This window comes from Carassius carassius, chromosome 40, assembly GCF_963082965.1.
Source record: "Carassius carassius chromosome 40, fCarCar2.1, whole genome shotgun sequence".
Lineage (NCBI taxonomy): Eukaryota > Metazoa > Chordata > Actinopteri > Cypriniformes > Cyprinidae > Carassius > Carassius carassius.
Window position 1 is genome coordinate 29,473,154 of NC_081794.1, and position 17,000 is coordinate 29,490,153.

A 17,000-nucleotide genomic window follows, 5' to 3' on the forward strand; every position below is an offset into this window, starting at 1 on the left:
AAGGGTTGTTAGAAATCAAAATTAATGGAATATAAATTACTCAAAGGGCAAAAGAGAAACAACGAGATTTATATGCATGTATGTACAAGATACATATATATCAAAAATACGTAAAAATTTTTTTGAAATATTATAGATTAAAACAGCTGTTTTCTGTGTGAATCTGTTAAAGTGTAATGTATTTCTGTGATGCTCCGCTGTATTTTCAGCATCATTCCTCCAGTCTTCAGTGTCACATGATCTTCAAAAATCAGAATAATATGATGATTTACTACTCAAGAAACATTTCTGATCATTATCAATGTTGAAAATCAGTTTTGTATGACAGGAAGACATTGCATTTTACAATATATTATTTTTTTCTTTTTATTCCTTACAGAACTTATACAACATTTTTGCCACCACAAACACACACACACACACACACACACACACACACACACACACACACACACACACACACACACACACACACACACACAGTTTTTCTATTTACAGGATTATAGAAGATTTACAAGCCACAATAATAATGAAGCTTTTCACCCGGATACCTGTTTTTCATCTTAATTAATTTCTTTGTATTCCTCATTAATTGTACTAGTATTAGAGCTTTGATCAGTTTCTGCTGGTTTCTCCATCATTGTGGAGGTGGACGAGTCTGTTGTAGTCTTCGTGAACCTGCCGTGGATGTTTCCCATCATTCAATGCTCTCTCCGTTCCTCTTCTGTCTCTCTGGTGCTCAGATCTTGGTGATGGCAGTAGAACTGAACCAAACCAATCCAGGAGTCTTTTATTTGTTCTCTCACCTCAGCGACTGACCCATCGTGCTCTTGGCCGGACGTTTCTCTCTCTGAGTGAAGAGCACTGAGAGACAAGCGTCTGTGATGAATAATTGATGTAACGTCCTGCGGCCCATGAGAGCAGCTGCTTTGAGCACATTTAATTAATACAGACCTCCTGTGTGCACTGGCACCGGCCCAGCAGAGAGACCAGGAGACACGAGCAGATCCCCGTCACTCAGTCCAGCATCTGCTAGAGGCTCGCTCTCGTTAGGGGTCTCATGGAGTTCTTATGAGGTCCTCAGAGCTCACAAGTTACCATTTCTTTCAGACACTTCCATTTTTAAATCCAATGAGCTGATGATACAGGATGGAGGATGAGGAGGATGGAGGATGGGGAGGATGGAGGATGAGGAGGATGGGGAGGATGAGGAGGGTGGAGGATGAGGAGGGTGGAGGATGGGGAGGATGAGGAGGATGGAGGATGTGGAGGGTGGAGGATGGGGAGGATGGGGAGGATGAGGAGGATGGAGGATGAGGAGGATGGGGAGGATGAGGAGGGTGGAGGATGGGGAGGATGGAGGATGGGGAGGATGGGGAGGATGAGGAGGATGGGGAGGATGGGGAGGAGGATGGAGGATGGGGAGGATGAGGAGGGTGGAGGATGGGGAGGATGGAGGATGGGGAGGATGGGGAGGATGAGGAGGATGGGGAGGATGGGGAGGAGGATGGAGGATGGGGAGGAGGATGGAGGATGGGGAGGATGAGGAGGATGGGGAGGATGGAGGATGGGGAGGATTGGGAGGATGGAGGATGAGGAGGATGGAGGATGGGGAGGATGAGGAGGATGAGGAGGATGGGGAGGATGAGGAGGATGAGGAGGATGGGGAGGATGAGGAGGAAGAGGAGGATGGGGAGAATGGGGAGGATGAGGAGGATGGGGAGGATGAGGAGGATGAGGAGGATGGGGAGGATGAGGAGGATGAGGAGGATGGGGAGGATGAGGAGGATGGGGAGGATGAGGAGGATGAGGAGGATTGGGAGGATGAGGAGGATTGGGAGGATGAGGAGGATGGGGTGGATGGGGAGGATGGAGGATGAGGAGGATGGAGGATGGGGAGGATGAGGAGGATTGGGAGGATGGAGGATGAAAAGGATGGAGGATGAGGAGGATGGGGAGGATGAGTAGGATGGGGAGGATTGGGAGGATGAGGAGGATGGGGTGAATATGGAGGATGAAGAGGATGAGGAGGATGGAGGATGGAGGATGAGGAGGATGGGGTGGATGGGGAGGATGAGGAGGATGAGGAGGATGGGGTGGATGGGGAGGATGGAGGATGAGGAGGATGGGGTGGATGGGGAGGATGGAGGATGAGGAGGATGGGGTGGATGGGGAGGCGAGGGAGGTGAAGGCTGCCACACAGGAATCCTCTGGAGCGTCACGTCACGAGTGATGGAGCGGCTTGGTTCGGAGTAGATCTGCTGCTGGTGTCTGTTGAAGCACTGACTGGGAAAGATTGAGGTGTGTGTGTGTGTGTGTGAATGTTTTTTATCAGGTGGCTGCTGGTGTGTGTAGTCATGGTTACGGAGTGCAGAGCAACACAAAACCCCAGTTGTTTCCTCCTGATGTTTCTGACCAGCGTGACTTAACCCTCGCTGTCCAACGGTCCAGCAGCTTGACCAGCACTGTGAGCTAGTCTGGGATTTTTCAGCAGTCTCAGAAGCATTTCAAATGCAAAAGAGAAACATTTGAATGTTTTAATGATACACTTTCAGAATTTGCTTCAGTAGGGGGCGGTGTGCTTCACTGCACATGTGCTTTTGGTCTTGGGTTTATATTCATCTAGAGCAGGACTTCTCTTTATCTGAAGCACTCCTGAAGATCTAAATCAGCTGTCATTATAGGACTATGTAGATGTATAGATTGGTGCATTATAGGAACAGGGATGAAAAAAAAACAACTTATAATGTATAATCCAACCAGTGTGCCATTAGACATTGATTATGTGGGCATGTACTTTTATTCTTAAATACGTTATTAAATCTGAGAATGCTTTTAAGTTCTACAAATGCAAGCTCACGTGACTCAGAGCAGATTATTCTTTAAACCTTATGCTGCTTTTTCCAGCTCAGTTTTTACCCTAAAAAATAAAGATTTCAGCCTCCAGGTTGAGCACAGAAGAGCGTTTAGAGCCGAAACAGAAGTCCAGGCTATAAAGAGAGAGAAGGGAAGAAGAAAATATGGCAATCCTCTTTAAAATATATCTGCGTAAGTGACAGGAAGATAAAGCATTCCTGACAGCGAGACGGCACTCCTGATATTGGGTCCTGGACAGGGATCATTCATCCAGCCAGGAATACGATCGACTCCATTTGATCTTCTCTTGTTTATTACCGTTCGTTGCACTTGAACCGTGTCGACTGTTAATCTCTCTCCTGCAATGTTTTATGTGAATTTACTCTAAAAATGGGAGCGAGAGCGCCTGCATTTCTACCCGATGAACAGATAAAAAGATGGACAGATGGACGGAGATAGAGACAGACAGACAGGTGGTCGATGCACAATCATTGTTGTTTCATTTACGAGCTATAATTGATAGGAACAAACGTCAGACCGTCTAATGTGTGTTTTCCCCTTCGGGTGCCAGAAATCAGTTAATGAACATTTAAAACCAAGATGAAAATGTCAGTTGATTATCTGAAAGGAAACACCACGAGGCAGATTAGTTCTGATAAAAAGAAGAAAATCATTATGGTCTGAGCTCAAGATGACACAAGTGTTTGACGGAGCCACTGAATTTGACCCAGATGCTTTACATAGACGTGAGGTATGATGAGGGAAACGGGCCTGAACCTCTGGTCACATTTAGCACTAAAGAAACCGTGTTTAGGAAGTATTTATAAAGGCCTGCGACAGCCTTTAATCTGAGATCTTACCTCCTCCATTAGGATTGATCGATATGTGCTTTGCTGTATGATTCTGCAGCGTGCCAGAGCAAAGAGAGCATGGAGTGTGTGTTTGATGACAGTCTGTGTGTGTGTGTGTGTGTGTGTGTGTTTAATATATTAAAATGTTTAATAATTCATTCAAATTAATTAAACACTTTTAAATAGACCGCAGCAGTAATATTTTGTCACGCATCATTTTGATTAGTTAAGAATCTTAGGAGAATTGTGATCTCTATTTGAGACAAAAGAAAATCAGTTGTGTCTGTGACGTTACAACAACGGATGAAGCTGCTTTAAGAAATCAGGGAAGTTGATTTGAACTACTTCCTGTGTGTAAAGGTCATTACATGTGATGCTTGATCTGAGGCTGCATGGTGTGTTCAATCTTAATTTTTTATAAACTGCAAAATTACACTGATAACTTACAGATTTTACATATTTGTATCTAAATTTTTATAAGCATAGTCTCTAATGTCCAATATCCCATTATCTAAGCACTATCATGATGGCAGTCCGCGGACGACTGTCGCGTACAAATAAAAACCAAACACAACTAAAATCCAGGCCTGGTCCTCTCTCGTCCTTCACTGTCGTCGCTCCTCTTTTGTATCCTTGCGATCTTCTCTGTGGTTCTCGAGACTGGTGAGTGTCGCAGGTGTCGTTCATTTCCAATCACTCGCTCCGTTCCCACGGCTCTCAGCCCCGCCCCAATCATCACACGCATCAAATGACCCCTTTACAAATAAGAACTTGTACAGTTTCTGCCTCATGTTTGCCATTTGAAGAATGACCCTACTGACTCCTTAAAACAAATGGGGAATCACATCAGTCACATACGAGCTTCCTCAGATTCATCTGAACATCCTCTCTCTCTCACAGCAGGGAAATCCCATTTCTATTACTGCTCCATTTTCATTTGAATCCATACGGAAGTCATTACTGGGATCTTTTTAAACCGGTCCAGGGCTTCTGACCTTGACGTGTTTCTCTGCATTTCTGAAAGCTTTTAGTGTGCATTTGAGGCTGTGCGGATGAGTCCAGTGCTGATCTGAAAAAAAAGGAAACTGTGACATATTATACCCAAACGTTCTTCATACAGTGAACTACTGGATCAAAAATTATTCAGACATTTGACCTGAGCATGTTTTTACTCCACAGACTGAACAAAATGATTTTATCTAATTGTGTTCTTAAATTTAACATGACAGCTATTCAACAGAATTCATTACAGACCTTTCTATCAAACTTATCTGATATTATCAAGATGAATTTCTTCTGACAGAGTTTAACTCTGAGTTCTTCTCATATTCTATTACAGTTTTCTAAACTATAGCCAATAAACTGATAATGTGAACATTTTTGAAGTGTCTGAGTAAATTAGGTTTGACTGTATAACCACAAAAGAAAAGGTCTGTGCCCTTATTTAGATTGCTGTGTGTGTGTGTGTGTGTGTACCTACTTAACCATATTTTGGGGACAAATTTGTTCCCAAAAGTGTGCTATGAGTGTGTGTGTGTGTGTGTGTGTGTGTGTGTGTGTGTGTGAGAGAGAGAGTGTCTGTGTGTGAGTGTGTGTGAGAGTGTGTGTGTGTGTGTGTGTGTGTGTGTGTGTGTGTGTGTGTGTGTGAGTGTGTGAGAGTGTGTGTGTGTGTGTCAAGTCAAGTCAAGTCACCTTTATTTATATAGCGCTTTAAACAAAATACATTGCATCAAAGCAACTGAACAACATTCATTAGGAAAACAGTGTCAATAATGCAAAATGATAGTTAAAGGCAGTTCATCATTGGATTCAGTTATGTCATCTCTGTTCAGTTAAATAGTGTCTGTGCATTTATTTGCAATCAAGTCAACGATATCGCTGTAGATGAAGTGTCCCCAACTAAGCAAGCCAGAGGCGACAGCGGCAAGGAACCGAAACTCCATCGGTGACAGAATGGAGAAAAAAACCTTGGGAGAAACCAGGCTCAGTTGGGGGGCCAGTTCTCCTCTGACCAGACGAAACCAGTAGTTCAATTCCAGGCTGCAGCAAATTCAGATTGTGCAGAAGAATCATCTGTTTCCTGTGGTCTTGTCCTGGTGCTCCTCTGAGACAAGGTCTTTACAGGGGATCTGTATCTGGGGCTCTAGTTGTCCTGGTCTCCGCTGTCTTTCAGGGATGTAGAGGTCCTTTCTAGGTGCTGATCCAGCATCTGGTCTGGATATGTACTGGATCCGGGTGACTGCAGTGACCCTCTGATCTGGACACAGACTGGATCTGGTGACCTCGGAACAAGAGAGAAACAGACTAATATTAGCGTAGATGCCATTCTTCTAATGATGTAGCAAGTACATCGGGTGTTATGGGAAGTGTTCCCGGTTCCGGTTTACCTAATTAATGCAGCCTAAAAATCCTTTAACGGATTTGGATAATAAAAGCATATTAGTATGTTATGTGTATGCCAGGTTAAAGAGATGGGTCTTTAATCTAGATTTAAACTGCAAGAGTGTGTCTGCCTCCCGAACAATGTTAGGTAGGTTATTCCAGAGTTTGGGCGCCAAATAGGAAAAGGATCTGCCGCCTGCAGTTGATTTTGATATTCTAGGTATTATCAAATTGCCTGAGTTTTGAGAACGTAGCGGACGTAGAGGATTATAATGTAAAAGGAGCTCATTCAAATACTGAGGTGCTAAACCATTCAGGGCTTTATAAGTAATAAGCAATATTTTAAAATCTATGCGATGCTTGATAGGGAGCCAGTGCAGTGTTGACAGGACCGGGCTAATATGGTCATACTTCCTGGTTCTAGTAAGAACTCTTGCTGCTGCATTTTGGACTAGCTGTAGTTTGTTTACTAAGCGTGCAGAACAACCACCCAATAAAGCATTACAATAATCTAACCTTGAGGTCATAAATGCATGGATTAACATTTCTGCATTTGACATTGAGAGCATAGGCCGTAATTTAGATATATTTTTGAGATGGAAAAATGCAGTTTTACAAATGCTAGAAACGTGGCTTTCTAAGGAAAGATTGCGATCAAATAGCACACCTAGGTTCCTAACTGATGACGAAGAATTGACAGAGCAACCATCAAGTCTTAGACAGTGTTCTAGGTTATTACAAGCAGAGTTTTTAGGTCCTATAATTAACACCTCTGTTTTTTCAGAATTTAGCAGTAAGAAATTACTCGTCATCCAATTTGTTTGTGTGTATGTGTGTGTGCAGTCCTGATGGATGTTGAACCGTGTGTTTGTCTGGTTTTCTTCATCTAGTAATAATGCTTGTGTGACTCTCACCTGCTCTCATTCACTCTTCCTCTTTTCTCACTTCTTCTCTCCAGCAGAATAAATTATGTACATGCAAATGTCGGTAACTATTGCCAAGAGAGCAATTTTCATTTTCATCCATCTTATTTGATGCTGGCAGATTTATCGTAAACTCAATTTACATTAAAGATTTCATTTGCTGACGGAGTGCTGGACATTTGTGTGTGTGTGTGTACAAATATGTGTGATGTGTGTGTGTGTGTGTGTATACATATGTGTGTTATATGTGTGTGTGTGTGCCTGTGGCATGCATGCACACACACACACACACGTCTGCCGGCTCTTGTTGTGCTGCTCATAGGAGTGTGTGAGAGAGATATATAATGTGACAGCAGCTGCTGGCAGATGATTACTGGACATATGCACACCGTCACATGATCAGCCTGCTCTGTGTGTGTGTGCGTGTGTGTGTGTGTGTGTGTGTGTGTGTGTGTGTGTGTGTGAGAGTGTGTGCGTGTGTGTGTGTGTGTGTGTGTGTGTGTGTGTGTGTGTGTGTTTGTGTTATGGGTTGGAAAGCTCAGGATATAGTTAGGGTGACATTTAAGCAATAAAATTCTGTCGTCACACATTTTTCTTCATGTACATTATTTCATCGCCAGCTGCTGTACAGGGTTCAGTTATTCAGCCTGAAATCATATTTCTGGTGTAAACAAACCTTTTAAAATCAATTTGTCTCATATTATCATCTCACATTTGGTTTGAATAGGCTGCACAAGTATTTGAGTGAGTCCTCTATTTCTAAAAACACACACTTATCTGTCCATCCATCCATCCGTCCATCCATCCATCCATCCATCCGTCCATCCATCCATCCATTTGTAAATCTGTCCATTAATTCCCATTAATTCCTTCATTGCATCTGTCCATCCATCCATCTATCCATTCATCCATTCATGCATCCATCTGTCCATCCGTGTATCAGCGGAGTTGCATCTCGAGTGCGGCAGGGTTTCAGGAGGAAGTTAATTGGGTGTAATCAAGCTTAGCTGAGCGTGTGTGTGCTGCCAGTGAGATTGCATGAAACTCACTGCTGCTAAAACACGTTTGTGAAATGATTGATAACAGCCCAAAACAGCCCAGCATCCCATAATGAGCAATGAGAAGAATGATGAGCACAAAATAATAACTGTCTCCTGTAAGTATGTTGACAATATTCCCACAGAAACTCCTTAATTGAATCTGTTTCCCTGCGGGAGACGATGTTTGTATTCCTCTCTCTCTCTCTCTCTCTCTCTTGTTCTTTCTCTCTCTCGATCTCTCTCTGAGCTTTATCTCCTCAATTAAACTGCTGACATTTTCAACATCCCAGATTTGAAATGAAAAAGCTTTCGGTAGCCCACAGGATGTTTTTACAGCGTTTATGCCGTGTATGAAATGACTGTTATCTGCCAGACAAACGTCATCAGTTTTTATGTTTTGAAGCAGATATATAATATTCACAAAATGCCCTCATTCACCATTTTATTTGATGCCCTGGCATTGAAACCTTCTTTCTGCAGCGACTGGTTCTTGCTTTAGTTCTGGTGTTTGAACACATCAGGGGCCGGAATTCATGAAATGTTTTGAAAATAAAGAAGTATAGAATTATTCCCCGAATAGACAAAAGTTTACATTAAGACAAAATAGCAGGAATTCTTTTTTTTTTAGTTCAGTATAAATAACTTCTTAAAGTTAGCATAAACTCTACAGTTTAAATCCCCAAATTTAAGATGCTAAATGAATTCCTCCAATCCTAATCTAACAAACCTGAAGAAACTGATTAAGGTCTTCAGGATCACTTAAAAATTAAAGGCAGGTGTGTTTGGTTAGGGTTGGAGCTAAACTTTGCAGGACAGTCGATCGCCAGGAGAAGGGTTGGTTACCCCTGCTTTAGATTATATCTACAATCCTTTACTGCAGCTCTTGATGACTGAAGGTTAGTCAAAAGGTTTTCAACAAGAAAATTAATTAAACAAACACTTCTTGTGCCACTTAAAGGGTTAGTTTGCCCAAATATTAAAATTATTTCATTAATGACTCACCCTCATGTTGTTCAAACTAGACGGTCATTAAGAGATATTGTACAGTCATACTACTTATTACAAGGCATTTCACCACATGAATAATTATGGCAATAAAAGATATTGACTTAAAATGAAACCGTTTACCAATTTGTTAGTTAACTTACAATCCATTACAGTGTACAAACTTATCCTCTCAAAATGGCAGCAGCTGAGAAGAGTGAGCAAGTCCGCAATACCAGGATGACAGAATTAAATATTTATTCAGAGAATATTGAATCGAGTTTTAATATTCTGTTAGACAACTATACACAAAGCCTATGAGCCTGTGTTATTCATTTTTACCGGTTGTAATCGGGGAATAACATGCCTCTGAATGTGCTGACTGACCAATCAGAATTTAGTATTCCACAGAGCCGTGTAATAAATAGATTTATCATTAATATTTGTCAGGATATAATTGGTTATATTACATTACTGTTGTTTTATTCTAAAGAAAAGAGAATATTTGAGAAATGTTGAAGAATTGCACTTCTTGAGAATTTCTTGAGATTTCTTGAGCCTCAGGTCCTGAGAGTCTCTGCGGATGCTTCATTAGATCCATTAGAATGATGCTGAGAGGAGAAACAGCCATTGACATGAATCACGATTCAAGATCAGCTCTCAAATAAAGCACACACTTCAGAGAGAGAAGAGAAATGAACAAATTAATGGCTGAAGATTCTGTAATCGCTCTGTCTCTCCCTAAACAAATGTCCCATTCTGAGACATTTAATTTCACGTGTGATAAACATATGTGCAGAAGTAAGCCAGCACACACACACTGTACAGTAGGATAATTAATAAAAAATAATCATTTTTTAACCATCTTTAATTTCAAACAGCAAAAGCATTGTGAAGTTCGTTATACTGCTGCAATGAACCTTAATTAGCACCCCCCATACTGGCTGCCACGGCAACCAGCCCCCTCCTGTCGCCATAGCAACAGAGACCAGTAACATTTTAATAAGTGGGTTTTTTGCTGTCAGTGTTTGTAAATGTCACCCGACAGCAGTCGCACCGCTGGCGTCTCTGAAAGATCCTGCCAAAAGCCATCAGGATTCCTGCGTTCCTTCACCCGTTCCCCATCCACATGAGCGTCCGGCCGAACGCATCCTTCACAGAGCAGCTCTGCTGAGATTTGATAGGATTTCAATTTGATTTACTGTCCGGCAGGCTATGACTTTCTCAGCGTGCTAATTGAGTCGTCGTGTTTTATTTTGGGAATTTGGCACTCGGAGAGAGTATGCAGGGATAAATAATAAGACATGCTTCTCTCGGTGTTAATTAGCTGCTGCACTGTTTCTTTAGTAAATAAAACATTGAGGGAGATACAATTAGCTGAGCCTGTCGAGCTCTCAGCATCTGTCTGCAGCAGCTGGTTCAGACAGACAGAACGTGGGATAATGTAGGAGGAGGAGAGATGCTGGACGGAATGCTGCTGGGACACAGAGCTAGACCTATTGGAGAACATTGGGAGTGGTGCAGAATCAGTTTCTAAATGACAAATTATAAATGTATGGAGTTTTGGACCGTTTAGGGTTTATTTTGACAGAAACCTGGTTTGACAGAAACCTGGCTAAAACCTGATGATTACATTATTTTAAATGAGTCCACCCCCCAAGATTACTGTTATAAACATGCGCCACGTCTAAAAGGCAAAGGTGGAGGTGTTGCTTCAATTTATAACAACGTTTTCAGGATTTCTCAGAGGGCAGGCTTCAAGTATAACTCGTTTGAAGTAATGGTGCTTCATATAACATTATCCAGAGAAACAAATGTTAATGATAAATCCCCTGTTATGTTTGTACTGGCTACTGTATACAGGCCACCAGGGCACCATACAGACTTTATTAAAGAGTTTGGTGATTTTACATCCGAGTTAGTTCTGGCTGCAGATAAAGTCTTAATAGTTGGTGATTTTAATATCCATGTTGATAATGAAAAAGATGCATTGGGATCAGCATTTATAGACATTCTGAACTCTATTGGTGTTAGACAACACGTTTCAGGACCTACTCACTGTCGAAATCATACTCTAGATTTAATACTGTCACATGGAATTGAAGTTGATGGTGTTGAAATTATGCAGCCAAGTGATGATATCTCAGATCATTATTTAGTTCTGTGCAAACTTCATATAGCCAACATTGTAAATTCTACATCTTGTTACAAGTATGGAAGAACCATCACTTCTACCACAAAAGACTGCTTTTTAAGTTATCTTCCTGATGTATCCAAATTCCTTAGCATATCCAAAACCTCAGAACAACTTGATGATGTAACAGAAACTATGGACTCTCTCTTTTCTAGCACTTTAAATACAGTTGCTCCTTTACGCTTAAGGAAGGTTAAGGAAAACAGTTTGACACCATGGTATAATGAGCATACTCTCACCCTAAAGAGAGCAGCCCGAAAAATGGAGCGCAGCTGGAGGAAAACCAAACTAGAGGTATTTCGTATTGCTTGGCGGGAAAGTAACATATCCTACAGAAAAGCATTAAAACTGCTAGATCTGAATACTTTTATTCTCTTTTAGAAGAAAACAAACATAACCCCAGGTATTTATTCAATACAGTGGCTAAATTAACGAAAAATAAAGCCTCAACAAGTGTTGACATTTCCCAACACCACAGCAGTAATGACTTTATGAACTACTTTACTTCTAAAATCGATACTATTAGAGATAAAATTGCAACCATTCAGCCGTCAGCTACAGTATCACATCAGACAGTGCACTATAGACCCCCTGAGGAACAGTTCCACTCATTCTCTACTATAGGAGAGGAAGAATTGTATAAACTTGTTAAATCATCTAAACCAACAACATGTATGTTAGACCCTATACCATCTAAGCTCCTGAAAGAGGTGCTTCCAGAAGTCATAGATCCTCTTCTGACTATTATTAATTCCTCATTGTCATTAGGATATGTCCCCAAAACCTTCAAACTGGCTGTTATTAAGCCTCTCATCAAAAAACCACAACTTGACCCCAAAGAACTAGTTAATTATAGACCAATCTCGAATCTCCCTTTTCTGTCCAAGATACTAGAAAAGGTGGTATCCTCACAATTATATTCCTTCTTAGAGAAAAATGGTATATATGAGGATTTCCAGTCAGGAATAGGTAAAGAATCAAAACTCAAAGTATTTAGCTGTGATGAACACCATTGCAAATCCACAAATTTGAATGGCTATTTAAATACGTTTTAGAAATTAGTGCAGCTGCTTTATTTATGGGGTTTCCAGAGTAAAGGCTGCTTTTTTTCTGCAGTTTAGCACCATCTGCTGTCAGAGAGTAAATGTGCTTTCAGAGTCTCTCACGCATGTGCTTCTCATGCGTGCTTGTTTACATCAGAGCACACACACATCTTTCAAGCAGCATACAGTGATGTTGTGCATTTTGACCAGTTGATGGGAATAGTATTCTTAAAATGCATTCTGAATCATTTGAAATATATAATTATTTACTGTATTTAGAAGTGCCCACGATAACAATATCTTACATATTAATTACTGTGATATATCGCATTACTGAATACCGGCACATATGTAGTAGAGACGTTCCAAATGAAAATAATCAACTGAATCCCTTCACGAAGGGTCTTCCAGAAGTCCGTTAGCAAAGGGAACATGTGATGGTCACTTCATGGAAGTAATTTCCATTTGTGATCATGTGGTCTTTGGTTAGGATATCTTGCGATGCATTTTAAAGGGGCTGATTTCGACGTCACATACAAACAAATTTGTCTTTATTTTATTGTAATACAAAATATTTTCCTTCAGTGATAGAAATATGATTTAAGATGATAGTGAAAACAAGTGTCAGCAAGTGTAGCATTAAAGTTTTATGGTAATAAGACCCAGTTAGAAAATATTAGAATAAAATAATAATAGTAAGAAATATTTATTTGCAACAACTGATGGAGCACTGAATGCTGCAAGCACCCGCAGCCTTGCCAAGGTAACATCTGGTCAGTCATTCCCTTCGCCAAGAGAGTTCCAAATGCTTATATGAGACAGGAATACACCCTTCAGAGAAAACACTTCAAGGGCTCTACCCTTCTAAGGGAGTAGGGCATAGGGATGCTCACATCTGTTTTGAATTTGCCCTATAATTCATCCACAGCATGTGACATCAGTGTCAGTTACCACAGAAGCTGGGTTTGTTTCAGCACACAGTAAACGCATGTGCAGCAGTGCACTTGTATTGTTAACGTATGGAGCAAGGCCTTCCAGTGGTCTGACCGCTCTCGCATGAGCTCTTCGATAGAAACGTTCATTATGTGAGCTGTCTTTGTGGCCGAACTGTCATGTGGATTCTTTTCGGTCTGCGGATGAGTTTCTCCTGTATATCCAGTATATCCATGTCTTCTTCTGCTGTGGACGGGAAGCACAATCTTTGAAGCAGACGGTGTGTTTGAGCTCAGCAGTGTCTCCATTACTGTACACGTGATTCTTACAAACAGAGTTTGAACTATTTTCACTGTCAGTCATCATCATCATGTCGCAGATACTGTAGTGCTGCAGTTTAAATTAATCATATTTCAGTCCAGATTCTGATAACGATTATGTTTGGTATGAGCATTCCTGTAGATTTTCATTTCAAATCACACACTGTAAATGAGTAAAACAAATGACTTTTTTTTTTTCGACTTTAAAAAATTCACATTTAACTCAATGTGTTAATTTCTGTTTCTTTGTAAATATTTTTGAAATTTAACAGCAATTTCTGAGTGAAAGTTATTTCAAACCATATCTTTAAAGCTGCAGTCTGTAAGTTTTTGCCTCTTTGCCGCCATCTCTGTTTAAAAAACCTGGGACTGCAGTTACTTGCGGAATTATCTCTTTTGCTTGGGTTATACTCTGGCACGCTCCAGTGCGGATGAATCTAATGTTTTGAGGAGTATGTGTTGGCAGTCAGTCACCACGACAGTGTGAATCCTATACTTAGTTATCACAGATTAATTTATTCTCAGATTATTAATGTGAACTACATCAATTTTGCATGACTATGAGTATGGTGTGTGGATTTCAATATCTGTACGGTCTAATCTCTAATTGTCATAATATTCAAATTTCTTACCAAGAAATTAGTTTAACCCAAAAAGCAAACTATGCTCCCTTCAAACCAGACGTTTATGTAATCCCAGGCTGTCTGTAATCAGAAACACATTTAAAACGGGAATATAATTTAATTTAATTCACATGTGTTTCATATAATCCTTTCTGGATTACAATCCACCATCAAAATGATTTTTTGACATTTAATAACTCTAGCTGCTCCTGTCACCTGCAGGATCCTCACATGTCATAGCCTAGTAGCTGGGACAACCTCTTTATGTTTACAGACGTGGCGTAATGACGCAGGAACATGCTTAAATTTCCCTCGAAAACCTACCCATACCACTCAAATTAGAAAACATTAGTCCGATTTACAACAGTTAGCTCATAATAAAGTAAGGCAATAGTTTTGAACACTGGCTGGTTATGTACTTGCTCAAAAATTGACTTGGTATCATTTTTTAACCAGAAAAAGTTACAGACTGCAGCTTTACATGCTCGTCTATCACATGATGGTGGTGTCTATTGTCATGGTTTCACCTGTAGAGTGTTGTGATGTGAGTGTTGTTTGCTTAAGTGAGGAAGAGATGAGATGGTTTTGCTGATTTCTGCTGATTTGTACTAAATATCACAATGTGAGGGGAACATTTCTCCTCAGATTTGATGATTTGAAACCCTGATCCCATAATTTACTAAACTTTGCAATACTGAGAAAATGCCCTTTTTACTTGGAGAAGCTGCACTAGCGGCAAAATATGTATTAACCATTCACAATGTTAGATGTTAAACATGATTAACTCCATAGTGACTTACTTTCTTTTCATCTATTTAGGATTTTATTTATTATTTTTTTTGTCATTTATCTTGTTGTTATATATGTTAATGCATTGGCAACATTGTGTTACACAGTCATGCTAATAAAGCATAGTTGAATGGAAAGAGATGAGATTCTGAGTGTGTGTGTGTGAGAGAGAGAGAGAGAGCGTGCAATTTTCTTCTGGCCTCTTACTGGGTCACAGCTGTTCAAATACTCCTGCATGATCTTCAACTGCTGTTCACAGTTACACACTCACACACTCACTCACAAGCTCATTAACTCGCACTCACATACTCACACTCACTCGCACACAACCTCACAAACACCCTCACTCGTACACACTCACTCAGTCACACACTCACTCTTTCTCTCTTGCTCTCTTCTCATTTACTCACTCACTCAAATTCACTCACACTCACTCTCTCACACACTCACACACTAACTCACTCATACATTCACACACTCACTCCCTCACACACACTCTCTTTCTCTCTTGCTCTTTTCTCACTCACACACACACACACACTCACACACACACTCACTCATTTACACTCCCTCACTCACTCACACAATCACACACTAACTCACTCATTCACTCACACAATCACTCACTCATACAATCACTCACACAATTACTCACTCACACACACACACACACACACACACACTAACTCACTCATACATTTACTCACTCACTCACTCACTCACTCATACAATCACTCACTCACTCATTTACTCACTCACTCACTCATACACACACACTAACTCACTCATACATTCACACACTCACTCCCTCACACACACTCTCTTTCTCTCTTGCTCTTTTCTCACTCACACACACACTCACTCATTTACACTCCCTCACTCACTCACACAATCACTCACTCACTCACTCACTCACTCACACACACACACACACACACTAACTCACTCATACATTTACTCACTCACTCACTCACTCATATACACACACACACACACTAACTCACTCATACACTCACTCACTCTCACTCTCACACTCACACACTCACTCATTCACTCACACACTAACTCACTCATACATTCACTCACTCATTCACACACACACACACACACACACACACACACACACACACTCATTCACACACACTAACTCACTCATACATTTACTCACTCACTCACTCACTCACTCATACACTCACTCATTTACTCACTCACTCACACACACACACACTCAAACACTAACTCACTCATACATTTACTCACTCACTCACTCATACACTCACACACTCACTCCCTCACTCATTCATTCACACACACTAACTCACTCATACACTCACTCACTCTCACTCTCACACTCACACACTCACTCATTCACTCACACACTAACTCACTCATAAATTCACTCACTCATTCACACACACACACACACACACACACACACACACACACACACACACACTCACTCATTCACACACACTAACTCACTCATACATTTACTCACTCACTCACTCACTCACTCACTCATATACACACACACACACACACACTAACTCACTCATACACTCACTCACTCTCACTCTCACACTCACACACTCACTCATTCACTCACACACTAACTCACTCATACATTCACTCACTCATTCACACACACACACACACACACACACACACACACTCACTCACTCATTCACACACACTAACTCACTCATACATTTACTCACTCACTCACTCACTCATACACTCACTCATTTACTCACTCACTCACACACACACACACACTCAAACACTAACTCACTCATACATTTACTCACTCACTCACTCATACACTCACACACTCACTCCCTCACTCATTCATTCACACACACTAACTCACTCATACACTCACTCACTCACTCTCACTCTCACACTCACTCATTCACTCACACACTAACTCACTCATACATTTACTCACTCATTCACACACACACACACACACACACACACACACACACACACTCACTCACTCACTCACTCACACACTAACTCACTCATCCATTCACTCACTCATTTACACACACTCACTCAT

General features: G+C 40.9%; 1 protein-coding gene across 4 annotated transcripts in view; it reads left to right on the forward strand.

Moving 5' to 3' along the window:
* LOC132122543 (interleukin-1 receptor accessory protein-like 1-B) overlaps nt 1-17,000 on the forward strand; it is a 212,636-nt gene that overhangs the window by 51,543 nt on the left and 144,093 nt on the right. The gene's annotated exons all lie outside the window — the stretch shown is intronic.